The sequence below is a fragment of the Gobio gobio genome (genome assembly GCF_949357685.1).
Source record: "Gobio gobio genome assembly, chromosome: 10".
Classification (NCBI taxonomy): Eukaryota; Metazoa; Chordata; class Actinopteri; order Cypriniformes; family Gobionidae; genus Gobio; species Gobio gobio.
In genome coordinates this window covers 32,616,427-32,630,772 of record NC_137116.1, presented here as the reverse complement: position 1 = coordinate 32,630,772, position 14,346 = coordinate 32,616,427, and positions in this window count along the sequence as shown.

Here is a 14,346-nt window from a genome sequence, read left to right as displayed (position 1 = left end):
TTTTCTCTGATGTGGCCTATTTAGGAAGGAGCAGCACTGGGAATAACGTAGCCCGCCAATTGCCAACTGTTCAGTCCCGGGCCCTGAGAGAGAACCGGTGAGGACGAGACGCTACAAAGAGCCTCAGCACAATCCAGCACTCCAGAGGGATCTTAAATCTTGGGTGATGGGGAACAGTTTGAGCACAAGTTCCTTGTATGCATCAGTTTATCTGGAATACTCGCTGAGCTTCTCTCTTTCTCTTTTAGTCTCTCTCTGTCATGCTTGGATCTTGCATTTTATTATCCATGAAAATATTCCGTATATTTTTATGCCTTAAGCTATAAAGCGTAATGAAAGGGGAACACCCCACGGTGCATAAAATACTTGTACGTTTCTCTTTTTTCTTTTTTTGCAGCCCTACTGTAGACAGCTCTCTCACAAAAGGCCAAAGGCTTTGGATTTTATCTTTTGATTCCCACATTAACCTTCCATTAAAAATTATCTATGTTATCGTCACCTCAAATTTCAGCTCGTAAATTGCCATTTTATGAGCCATCTTAAAAGGGAGAATTATCCTGATGTTATAGTTTAAGCAACATATGTTCCAATTTACTGACATCTACCAGATTTGACGCGACACCAGCCATCCATACACATCAGTGTCATTTGGTGGCACTAAATTGCCCCGCAATAAGTCGCCCCGTGGAATTTTTTGGTGATCAGGCAGCACATGGAGCTAGAAATTAATAGCCCGCAGCCTTTACAGGGGAGACGGGGCCAAATCAACTCCTCTCCAAAAAACTGCTCCCATTCTCACAGACTGGCCCGTATGGTGCACAGTTTCCTTGTGGCGCTCTTTCTCTAACAGTTAAAGGATTAAATGCTGAAGCGTTTTTATCTGTTTTAGATAGCCACATTGAACATTTTATTATTTGGGCTATCAAGCGATTAATCAAATGAATTAGATGTTAACATAGAACTAATTGCAATTAATTGCATTGCGTCTATAAAAAATAACATTGAGACAGATGAAAGCATTACAAAAAGTGACTATAGAAGGCATTACTGTTTGTTTTATTTCTGTATGATTAAAATAAGACCTACAGCCCACAGGAATATATGTTTGCCATTGAGTTTGTCAATCTGTCCGAGAGACTTAGGGACCATTCTGACAGGAAGCATTTTTAAATTTCATATTTGTTCATTGTTGGTGAATTGTGCCCATGCACAAGACAAGCATTATTAGTTGTTGCATCATGTCTCACTGTTTTTTGATGTCTCGTCACATTTTTAAGATGCAGAGAATTAGCTAAATTTGAAAAACACATTCTGATTTGTTCTCTTGAATAGAGTTAACTTTTATTGCATTGTTTTTTTATACAAATAATGAATTACACTAAATGAGCAAATTAAATTAACAGCATGTCTTCTTTCCCTTAATATTTTTTTCCTTTCTAAAAACCAAGAACGTTCAATTTACATTTGCTGATTCATTGGTAAAACTTAAAATAACAAAGCGTTTTAATAGACTTCAGGGGCTCATCGTTTTGGATGAGACAAGACCCATAAAGCGGCCATTTTGTACCCTTTCTTTATTGTGCATGCAATCAGTCTACTATAGTGATATTATAATGCATTGAATTAAAAATCTATTCCGGTTGGGTGACCTCACACTAAAAAGGTGAGCGGGTCAAAGGTTAGGGTCATTCTTATCCATTTCTCTGCTCTTATGCTCAGCCCGGGACGGGTTCATGAGTATAGGAGAGAAATAGGCGCCAAGCGGAAATGAACCCTCACTGGACAGCTGAGGCAATAACCTGAATAGATGTCGTCTCCCAGTGCAATTAAACCCTCCCTGATTACACCTCTCTGGCTATCGATTGGAAACTTTCACTTAATAACCACTAGCATGGTCTCTTATGGTAACCCAAGGTCCAGCCTTCAAGAGCGGGACTGCTTGAGATTTATGTCCAATGGCTTTAGTGACTCCTAAGGGAGTCTGTGTCATTTCTTTATTCCAATGTGTAGAGTGGGACTAACTCAGCTTTTTACACCATGTTATTAAGAGTCAGACGCCTGTAGACAACAGGATATTGTTGTGTGTACAAAGATATATTGTATTGGAGTTTAGGGTGTGGTGTAACATTATTAAGGATGCTACATTACTGTGTATCCTTTGACTCCACACCCCAAACAACAATATATTTGTTGACATGCATAAATTATAATAATGTATAAATGATAGTATTGGGAATTCCCAGTCATTTCTTTATTATCTTTCAGTAGCTATCCTATCAAATAAAGGAAAAAAGCCAACAACAAAAAATTAATTTATAAAGAATTTGGTCACATTTTAGTTTAGGGTCCAATTCTCAATATTAACTTTTAGGCCGAACTATGACTTTTGCCTCGATAAACTCCTTATTACTGTTTATTAACAGTTAGTAAGGTAGTTGTTAAGTTTAGGTATTGGGTAGGATTATGGATGTAGAATGGTCATGCAGAATGAAGCATTAAATGGATAGTTCACTGACATTCTTCTTTCAGACAAATACAATCGAAGTTATATACGAAAATGAGCCACGCCTTAAAATGTCAGTGAATGGCAGTCCAAAAAAGTGTATCCATCCATTATAAAAGTAATCCACATGGCTCTGGGGGTTAATAAAGGCCTTCTGAAGTGAAACGATGTTTATATATATATATATATATATTTAAAGGGATAGTTCACCCCAAATGAAAATTAGCCCATGATTTACTCACCCTCAAGTCATCCGAAGTGTATATGACATTCTTCTTTCAGACGAATAAAATCTGAGTTATATTAAAAATGTTCTGGCTAATCCAAGCATTATAATAGCAGTAATAGTTGCTCTGTTTTTGAAGTCCATAAAAACTGCATCTGTCCGTCAAATAACTTGCTCCACATTGCTCCGGGGTGTTAATAAGGGCCTTCTGAAGCGAATCGATGCATTTGCGTAAGAAAAATTTCCATATTTTAAAATGTATTTAATTTTTTTCTATGGCTCTGCATCAGCCGTCCCCGCACCATAACTTTCGGCGAATAAGGTCAAAATATATACAAAATGGGCGGCAGTGGCTCAGTGGTTCATGTAGGTTGTCTACAAACCGGAAGGTTGGTGGTTCGATCCCCGGTTCCACCTGACCAAGTGTCGAGGTGTCCATGAGCAAGACACCTAACCCCAGCTGCTCCCGACGAGCTGGATGGCGCCTTGCATGGCTGACACCGCCGTTGGTGTATGAATGAGTGTGTGAATGGGTGAATGTGAGGCAAAAATGTAAAGCGCTTTGGATGGCTGTAGGTCTGTTAAAAGCGCTATATAAATGCAGTCCATTTACATTTACAAAATACCGGCACGATCATAGATATATACATAGATTCCTCATTAGTGCCTGAGCGGATCGGTCGAATGAGGCATCTATGTATATATATATCTTTGATCACGCCAGTATTTTGACCTTATTCGCCGGAAGTTATGGCGCTGGGAATACTAGATGACATTCGTCTGATAAGAGGTTAAAAAATAACATAAATACTGTTCGATTTTACACGATCGTTTCGTGTCTTAAGACATCAATGTGTCGCCACGAGCCGCATGGTTTAATAAGGATTCGTATGTCTATGTGTTTTTACTCTCATTGCTCTCATACTCTAAAAGATCCCCATTGACATGCATTTTCGTAAGTTGAATACGGAAGGCGGTCCGCCGGAAGCTAGATATTTTACTTAATAACGTGTTAAATATGGATATTTTTCTCACAAAAAAACCCATCAAATCACTTCAGAACGACTTTATTAACCTCCTGAAGCCCTATGGATTACTTTTATAATGGATGGATGCACTTTTTTGGACTTCAAGTTTTGAGCTGCCATTCACTGCCATTATAATTCTTGGATTAGCCAGGACATTTTTGAATATAACTCTGATTGTATTCGTCTGAATGAAGAATGTCATATACACCTACGATGGCTTGAGGGTGAGTAAATTATGGGATAATTTTCCTTTTTGGGTGAACTATCCCTTTACTATGTGCTTTATAAGTACTAATAAACATCCAATATCCTAGTAATATGCTAAGGATGCTAATAAACAATAGTGAGAATTGGACCCTACACTAAAGAGTTACCAAGAATTTAAATAAAAGTATTAAAAGAGTATTTATTAATTAAATAGAATCTTTTTAATTTGATAGGATAGCTAAAGAATCTTAAATTAACACAAGACGACTCATATACTTATACTTATTCAGTAATGCAGTATGGTAATGAAACTTAAAATTTGGGCATAGACAATGTCTCAAGAGCCCACAGACCACAAGGGTTAAGAAAAGAGAAAAATGCATAGCATAAGGCAATTTTATTCAAAATAGTCACTTTGCAATGTGTGTAAAAGCTTCTTGAGTCAGGTCCAAACAGCAAGACTGGCTTCAAAAGCAACATTGCCTCCATGTAAGAAAATTCACCCTTCACAGCCCGCGTCTTCCCATCATACACCTGTTTGGCTGAGCGTGCCAGCTCGGATCCCTGGACCGCTCGCCGCTCACTCATGTGAGGAGAGCACAGGTTGTCCACGCTACTGCCCTCGGGCACTGCAATGTGTTCACAGCCCCGGCTGGGGAAAAGTAGCGAGGGATGAGAGGGCTAGGAAGAAAGGATTAGAGAAAAAATGCTATGGCCTTCATGTCTTTCTGGATGAGGACATTAAAGAGGTGAATCTAACATTGAGCCTTTCACAATATTCCCTGCACAGAGATGTAGGGGTCAAGGTCTTTTAAAATGGTGTTTGTATAGCACTATCCGGACAGAATTAGATTTCTAAATGGCGTTTGAATTACAATTTGTGTGCTCTGGATGCATACAGTTGCAATGAAAATGAAAGGGGCGACAAACTTTTCTTCTGCATTGTACTGTACATCCAAGAGTAACGGATGTATATGAATTGGTCGTTGATTGGATTTTGAGATGTGAAAGTTGTACTCAAAAGTCAAGATGAACAGATGAACACGTGCTTGCAAGGCTGGGGTTTAAGTCGACTAAGGACTGGAATACACTACACAAATTTTGCTAATTTTTGCCCCAATTTATGAGTCAACGGTAGTTGCCGAAATTCTGGGCTAGTCTGCAGATTTGAGTTAACAGATTTCACAGAAAATCAGTGTATGATGCACACAGACTCCAATTCTTTAGATTCAGACCATGATTCCATTCAGTCGAAAGATATCAAACATGTTTGATGTTTAGAGCCGATTTTAGAATACATATCGTTTTCATTTGTCGTGCATCTGCTTGCAACCATTTAAAAAGTCGGCAAATGTATGCATGATGTCTAGTGTTTTAAATTTTAAAAGTTGTGTAGTGTATTCCAGCCTTAAATGATTGGAGAATCCCTGCATAAATCGCCAGAGAGAAGTGAGCCAAAATGTGCTAAGGGGTAATTATATGTAACAACTTGTGTAAAATCATCTTTTACTTGAAAACTAAACAACATTTAATCAAACTCTGATAACTGCTTAAGTCTTTTAACAACTGAGAAGATAGTGATTAGTACAACTATTATTTTATAAAAATGACTTGTCAAGATTATAATATTACATCAGAAGTACATAGAGTCAAATTGTATGACAACAGGGACTCATCTCGAGATAACTTGTTTAACAAAAATGATGAAAAAAAGAATAGAAATTAATTGAAAATATCCACATAAGGAATATCAGAATCAGAATATGTAGTTTGCATAAAAAACATCCGTCAAAACCAACACATGTTGAACGATGTTCACTAAACAGGTGATGTTTTTCAATTGGATTGCCGTTCTCTTTAGCATGCACCATGAAGTATTTCACTCAGTTCCCTGATCATTCTGATTCAATTTCAGTAGAAATTTAAGTAGAAATTGAAAGGGGATCAAACCGAGCGCTACAACACACTTGTAACCAATCAGCAGTAGGGGGCGGATATACTCATGATGGGGGAGGAGAGAGAGTGAGCAAGAGGGAGATTTGAAGAAGACTGTAGAAAGATAGATGCCTGAGACATTACAAAAGACAAAAGGTCAGAATATCACTGGAAAAAGAAGGGTTATGATCAGACAAAAGCTTTAGGACCTGAAATAATATTAGAAATGCTTTGTAGCACTGGAGAGACCCAAAAAGGAGATGCCAAGGTCGATTTGTTTCTGCTCCATGAGTAAAATGTTTTTGTTATGTGTCACAGAACCAAGATATGCTGTTGTTGTATGTTAGCTATAGTAACAGCACAGTTTTGAGCGTCATCTTAGTTTAAATTTTCACAAATAACTATTTTGCTTCACTTCAGCTATGATAAAGAGATCCACTCTTGCATTTTGTGATTGTTCATTTTGTGGGCGGTGAAATGAAAAGAGGGGGGTGTTTGTTTGAGTTGATTTCAAATATCAACAGCGTTTCTCAGAAATCTCTTGCTCCCCCTTTAAGAGCGTAGGATGACTAACTCGATTACATCAATCGCAGTGCTTTATGGGAGTGGGCGGAGCTAAAGAGTTACTTTGCCACAATCTGCTTCTTTCGCTTCTCTGATTGGTGGAGACCAAGCCTGCAGCACTCCTGTTAGAAACTGAAGACTATGCGCCTCGATCGCCACCAGGTTGTTGGTCCTATAGCTCATAACCCCTGCCCCTCCGTGTATTCTAATGGACGCGAGACAAACTAAACAATCAAATTGCACTTCATTTAATTTTTTCCCAAAGATGGATTCTGTCATCTGTTTTTATTGTAATGTATGGCGTCGCCACTAGGGTGCGCTGTTTTGTGTCGGCTAAAACTTCCTTTTGTGTAAACACCAGCTCAACGCAGTTGTGTGTTGTCTTGAGTAAAGCAGTTATCGTGCAGTCACACTCGTTGTCTTTATTGTCTCCAATATCTTACATTTATCACGCTGATTTCATTTCAAGTGTTCGTTTTTTAAATTAGTTTTAGTTAGTTATTTGATGCTATAAAAACGGGGGGTGTGATGTCATGATTGACCGCTGAGATTGACGGCTTCTCTGAGTGAAGTAGTCACTGAGGCACCAACAGACTTTTTTCGGGATTTTCAGGAGATTAGAGCTTTAGCTTTAATTTCTACATTACCATAACTGTTTATTTCACGCCAACATAATGATTTGTTCTTCATCTGCAAGAGTGTGGCCGGGCTTTTGATATCCCAGCTATACTTCCTGCTCTCTACTGCGTAGACTCCGGTCCCGAGGTCACTACAGCACAGACTCGGTCCCAAATCTGCGCTAGATGTCAGCGCCATATTTGGACCACCGGAGGCTTCACTTTTCTTCAGCGGAAGCGAATGAAGTTACGTCATCCATATTTTTTTACAGTCTATGTTGGCGACCAATCATGATCTTTACAGACTCATGGGTAATGTCGTTTTTCCAATATGAATTCTACTGTTAAAGAGGATTATTTAATAAGCTGAAATAATGCAGTCTGATGGCTTCAACAAACTCTTTAATGGTTTATTGCTCAAAATCAATTCCCTGAACAGAATCTTTACTTCTTGAACCCGACTGTTGCACTCTATAGAGCTGACTTCAGGTTTAGGGCCTAGAGAATCATTTCAAGATTCAAGATTCAAGAGTTTTATTTGTCACATACACAGTTATATACACAATATACAACTGGCAGTGAAATGTAAACAGGTCCGCTCCATGGACAGTGCAAATAACAGTTACAAGAAATTAAATAGAAATAGAATAAAATTTGAATAAAAAGTATTAACATAAGTAGAATTATAAATAAATCAAGTAAAAGATAAAAATAGGAAATAAGATAAAAATAAAAATATAAAAAATAATGAATCATGGGATTCTTTCTAATGCTGGAGTACATTATATATTGTGTAAATTCCTCTGGCATCGTCCTACCTGACAGCCCGCTCTGTACTCTATATAATGATTAATCTTCATAAAACATCAATGACTTCCTGTATTCCACACACCCCAATGATTTCACCATTAAGATCTGCTTTTATGACAAATACAATGAGGCTTACGGTAGCTCATATATATTGCACTGACAGACAGGAGTGAGTTTGAATGTTTTAAACTACTAACCCATGGACACATTAACATGATAAAATATGTAGACGTATAGAGCAAATGAATATGTTGAATTAAACCAGACTTGTTGAGGATGCTCCTTTTCTTTTTTTGAACCATCCGAGGTGCTTTTCTATGGCATGGCGGTGTAGCAGCGACTGCTGCATTTATCACAAGGATCTACAGTGAGTGGAAGACAATAGCTAATGAGAGCTTGCTCCCCGTTGGGCTGGAGCTCCAGACAATGCAACAACATCTGTGCTGGCGTGCTGAAGTGCCTCTTCCCCAGAGTCACGGGACAGGAGGGGGGGGAGGCAGCAGCCTCACCTGTCCTGTGCTTCCAGACACCCCCAGCCCCCACCCTCCTCCATCCTTTTCCTTCTTCCCTTCATTCCTTTCCTCCGCCATCCTACCGATCCAGGAGCCAAGCTTGTTGAGGGGACTCCCAGGTCAAATCCATAAAGCATCTCCCACCAAGGTCACTGCTCAAGCTCGAAACCCGAATCCCAGAAAAGAAACATTTAAAACGTCAGGAGTTTTGAGTTAGCACTGCGAGGAGAGAAGGATGGCCTACCCCAAGAGAGAGAACGAGAGAGAGGGAGAAAATGTGCGAAAAAAATGAGAGAAGAAAACCAGGTGTGGACTTCAGTTTTAAGTGATGTTTAATGAATGGGCCCCCAGGGTGGTTTAACACATGAGCGAGGCTCTACATTTCCCCCTTTCCCCCATGGAAATGCACTGGACATATATGATTCAGGGACTGAAGAGTGCAGGCTGTAAATATGTCAAGTTCTTTCGCGGTTTGAGGATAACTCAGGAATCGTACTCAGACTGCCGCCTTGGTATGTGGATTCGTCAGAATCCAAAACACAAACTTTTTCTCTCAAACTTTTTCAAAGCCCAAACTTTTACCTCGGTGGGAAAATGAACATGAGAGGTTTGTTTAGGATGCCAAAAGTTTTCTCTCTTTTTTTCCGCAAAGAAGGGGAAATATAAACCCTGATCAGGACTCTTGAATCACGTTATACCACGACCAGGGCTTGACATTAACATCCGCCAACCCGCAAAATGCGGGTGGATTTCAGCAGAGGTGTGTAACGCATTTCACTCCTACTAGCCACTTTGGCTGATTGAATTTTATATATAATACATTTTTCAATTGGAGTCTTTTAAAAAGGCATCTGAAATAATAAACTAAGTGCTATGTAGTGTTGTCAAAAATGTTAGGGGGTTTTTCGATATATATCTATACTGAAATATCTGAAACGCTTTCAATAACAAATACTATAACTAGTTAATAACTATAACTTTAATAGTTGAGTAACTTCAAGTCATTTGATCAAAAATACAGCAACAAAAGTAATATTGTGAAATGATGTTACAATTTAAAATAACTTAATTTTTATATATTATATTATGGCAAAGATTAATTTTCATGAGTCATTACTCCAGTCTTCAGTATCACATGATCCTTCAGAAATCATTCTAATATGCTGATTTAGTGCTCAAGAAACATTTATTTATGTGAATTTTGAAAACCATTGTGCTGCTTAATATTTTTGTGGAAATGTGATCATTTTTTCAGGTTTCAGGATACTTTGATGAATAGAAAGAAAATATACTGTCTACACATTAATACACTCTAAGAAAAGTCTGTAAAAATGGGGCCCAATTTACTGTTAATATGAAGTGATTTTCTGCATTGATTTTTGGAGTGTTTTAATTGGAGTCTAATTGAAGTGTTTTACCTGTATTTTTTTATTTTGCATTGCATCCTGTTGTGTTGTGGTTGAGGGGAAAAGTAGACATTGTCAATTTTTCTACAGATTTTTTTTTTCTTATGGTGTTCATTAATGTTTGTAAACATTCACAAACTTTACCTGCGCCACATCTCCCACCTTCAACTCCAAGTGGTATAGGCAGGCTGTGACCCCTGTAAAGGACAGAGAAGAAGTGGTTGGTAATTAAAATGCAATCTCCACCACTTCAACCCCCCAGAGCGGGGCACGCCGCAACAGCGGTGTCGCCCAGGAGCCCGAGGGCGTGAGGTGCCACCTGCCCAGCCGTGCCACCTGCGCCCATGTCCTCCCTTCATTAAAGTGTGTATTTATACCACTTCTCCTGGCCCCCCGCTCCGCAACCCCACCCCCCACGCGGGACTCTCGTCCGCTAAAGCGAGGCTTTATTAGAATTAATGTGCTGCCGCAGAGACGCATGGACAGGCCTGGAGCCGGGGTGCCAGAGGAGAGGGTCCCCAGCCCTTGTACTGTCACTTTGAATAAAGGCAGTCGGGCAAGCTGAGCGTGGACGGGCACATGACAGCCATGTTTTCCACTGGGCAGAGGGGAAAGCAAAGTATTTTTTCTGTACAATCTGCTCCCAAGCACATGACAAGCTGTCGCGTGCACGGAATAGATGAGCAGATCGAGGACAGGATTGCGCAAGTTACCAATTTGATTGGTCAATAATAAGATGATAAGTTGATATCTGACTTCCAGAGTGTCTCTATAAGCACAAATATTAACTTGACATGCTCATTATGACTGTTGCTTAGTCTGTTTTCTACATGCGGTGAAGCGTTGCAACAGTTGCATTAAGTCCAACTCCAAAATTCAGCATTCATCAATAGCCTACTGTACAGTATGTACTTGGGACTAATTGGAGATAGCTGTGATGCAAAATGCAATTACAGAAGAAGTTTCCACATTTTAGCCCTGAAACGCAACAGTGTGGTCAAACTTTGGTTTTAAATTTGATTGGTCAGTAACAAGCCAATAAGTTGTTATCTGGCTTCCTGGGTATTTCTATACGCACAAATATCCATTTGACATGCTCATTATGACTGTTACTTGGTCTGCTGTCTACTAGGGATGGGCATATCGATATGAAGTATCGATATATCGATACTGATGTGAGCATCGAAAAGTATTAATAATACTCAAATAAAAATATCGATACTAAGGTGTTTTATTAAACCAGTAATTTTGTTTATTAAAAAAATATGATTTAATGCATACAATAACCTATGTTACTGAATAGTTGTGTAGTATAGCACGCAAATGCTGCAAGACAGAACCAGTCAATCACAGAGAGAGCGCTCGCTCACTGATGACACTGTATTCAAACAGAGCTGCGTTTCCCAAAACTATCATATGAAACCATTGATGCTTTTGTAAACGCAGCGCAGAACAATGCTCATCAGAAGACAGAAAACATATGTCTGAGTTATTTCGCAATAAACAAATAGAAATTGTAGCCTACATAGTGCAATTACTCTTTAAATTCAATGTTAAAAGTTGATATTTATCATGTTCTATTCTGTAACTAATGTCAATATAAATCATGTCAGAATAAAATGGTTGCATTTTATGGGAGCAATGTCCTGTCACTGGCAGTCACTTATGAAAATGACCATGGTTCAACTAGTATTTGTACATTTCCATGGTTACCACTACAAGTAAACATATTTTAACTATGTGTAAACAAAAATATGATCTGATAACCTGCAATTAAGGCATATTGAATGTTAAAATACATAATTTCAAATATAATGTTAAGTGGGTATCTTTACCCATTTTACTCTTAGTAATTTTAATAATTTATGTAATAATAAAAAGGTTCAGTTTAGAAGTATCATATCGGTATCAATATCGGTGATACTGGCCTTGAAAGTGTTGGTATCGTATCGGAAATAAAATAAGTGGTATCACCCATCCCTACTTTCTACACGTGGTCAAGTGTTGCAACTAGTTAGGGATAGTTCATCCAAAAATGAAAATTCTGTCATCGATTTCTCACTCTTTTGTTGTCCCAAACACATAAGACTTAATTAAGGCTTTCATACACATATAAACACTGATCAGCAAATGTACATACTTGCTTAACACCTGACTTGCTTGGAAACCTCATTGGTTCTCATGTGTTATGTGCTTGAGCTTCCATCTACCAAATTTGAGTGCTCTATGTATGTTTGCTGATCAAAGTTTATATGTGAATAAAAGCCTAAATTAAATTGTTTTATAATCTCTTTATGCGCATTTTGGAGTGTGGATGAATAGACTTTCAGTGGAGGGACATAAATATCTCAGATTTCATTAAAATATCTTCATTAGTGTCCTGAAGATAGACGAAAGACTTATGGGTTTGGAATGACATGAGGTGAGTAGCTGATGACAGAATTGTACTTTTTCGGAGAGTTAACCCTTTCAGTCCGACTCTAAAAGTCAGCATTCATCAGTACTGTACCGTATGTACTTGGGCCTAATTTGAGACAGCTCTGATACATAATGCAATTATTGAAGAAGTTTCCACATTATAGTCCTGAAACGGCGTTCGTGTGGTCAATAAGTCGTGTGCGCCGGGGCAATGGAGAAGCTAGGTGTGAGCTTGTGATGCTTAAAAGGGCATTTCAGTCAAGTCATTATCATTCCACCACACCAATTAGACACAAATAACCTCCATACTACTCTATTCTGAGAAAGGGCAATCTGCGGCATGCTGTACTCCTGCACTGTAGCGTAATCCACATTTCATGTGCACACTCACTGCTTCACACCCACCGAGACACTATTGACTTCATTAGTGTTAAAAATGGCTGGCATTTTATAGGCAGATGTAGATTTTAGCATTATTAGCCCTCTGTAATGTTCTCCTAAAGGGCACGTGAAGCAACCAATTAAACCAGAAACTCAGAGAGAGAACAGACAGGGGAACTCTGAAAGATAATATTTACCCCTCACACCCTCCGCATCCGGAATGTGACTGTATTTTATTTCCTGAGGAATGAATAGCTTGTATTGGCCTTATCAACTGGAAAAATCAAAGAGGGTATATGGATTCCATGCTCACAAATAACACAATGCCCACTTCACTGGGATTGCCTCAGATTGAATTGTGAGATTACACGGTAAGCACCTGAGAGAGGACGCACATAATCTTTTCATTACCACACAGATGTCTCGCTAACATGGTCATTGCGTTTGATATATCTTTATTTCTTCACACATTGGGTCACTAACTGTACGTACACATGTATTTGTGCACAAACCCTGTGTGGGAGTGTTTTAACACAGTAATCGTGTTTCATCAATAAATTTAAACTTGAGTGTTTCTTCAACTTCAGGCACTTTTATGCCCCAGGGGTTGATTTTTAGTATAATCACGGGCCAGTTGCATAAATACAGCCATTATGCTAATATTGAAGAACTAATTTTGTGAAAAAACAAGTGTCAGATAAACTAGCAGTTAGCGAAGGGATAATCAGTCTTACTTTTCATTCTCAAATCGTTCTTCATTATCAAATTAAATTCAAAGTTTTTATGCAACTAGCTTAAATGACCATTCCTAGAGGACATTAAAAAAGGCTAAATTAATATATTTTAATACTACTTACTTAAACAGTTTATGAAATAGGCTTGTTTTTGAGCTCTGGAAAGGCACTATATAAATGAAACTTTTTTTTAAAATTCATTTTATTTTATTATTAAAGTCAACTTTTCATTGTATCATATAGATCACTTTAATTATTATAATTTTTTTAATCCAGGCCTTCACTTTTTTTTGCTACTTTTAGACACTTTTATGCATCTTAAACTATTAAATTCCATCACAAAATATTAACCATGATATGTTTAAAATGATGATAATCTAAGCAAAAACTGAAATAAACAAACCATTTCAATATGTATTCTGTGAAAAGGATTTCTATACATTATACATCTATACATGCATGACTTGATATGTTTGTTTGAGCACATTTTATGCACACATAGTAGTAAAAACACTTCTTAATGAAAATAATAACTGACATTTTTTGGGGTGAAAATACTAACATGCCTAACACTTTTGCACAATACTGTGTATATTATATACACAGCACACAGTACGCACACAGTACACACACACACACACACACACATACATATATATATATATATATATGTGTTTAATAAACACAGCCCGCCATGTCAGTGGTTGGTGTCGAGACCTCAGCGAGTGAACTAAACAGAAAACGCAGCACCAGTGTGAACTACAGAGGGATCCAGACGCCCGCTTTCCTCCCCTGCTCTGCGGTCTCAGTGCTGTTACAGTGCTGTCACTTCTCATTGGCTGTTCCGGCTTCCATTGGGTGCCACCACCTCAACAGGGGCATCACTGCTGATAGAAAACACAGCGTGTGATTTGTGAACTCTCACCGTCTTTGTAATTTCATCAGGGTAATGGGATTATATTTCAAATCACCGCTCCTTTCTTCATTACACCTCTAAGCTCCTCT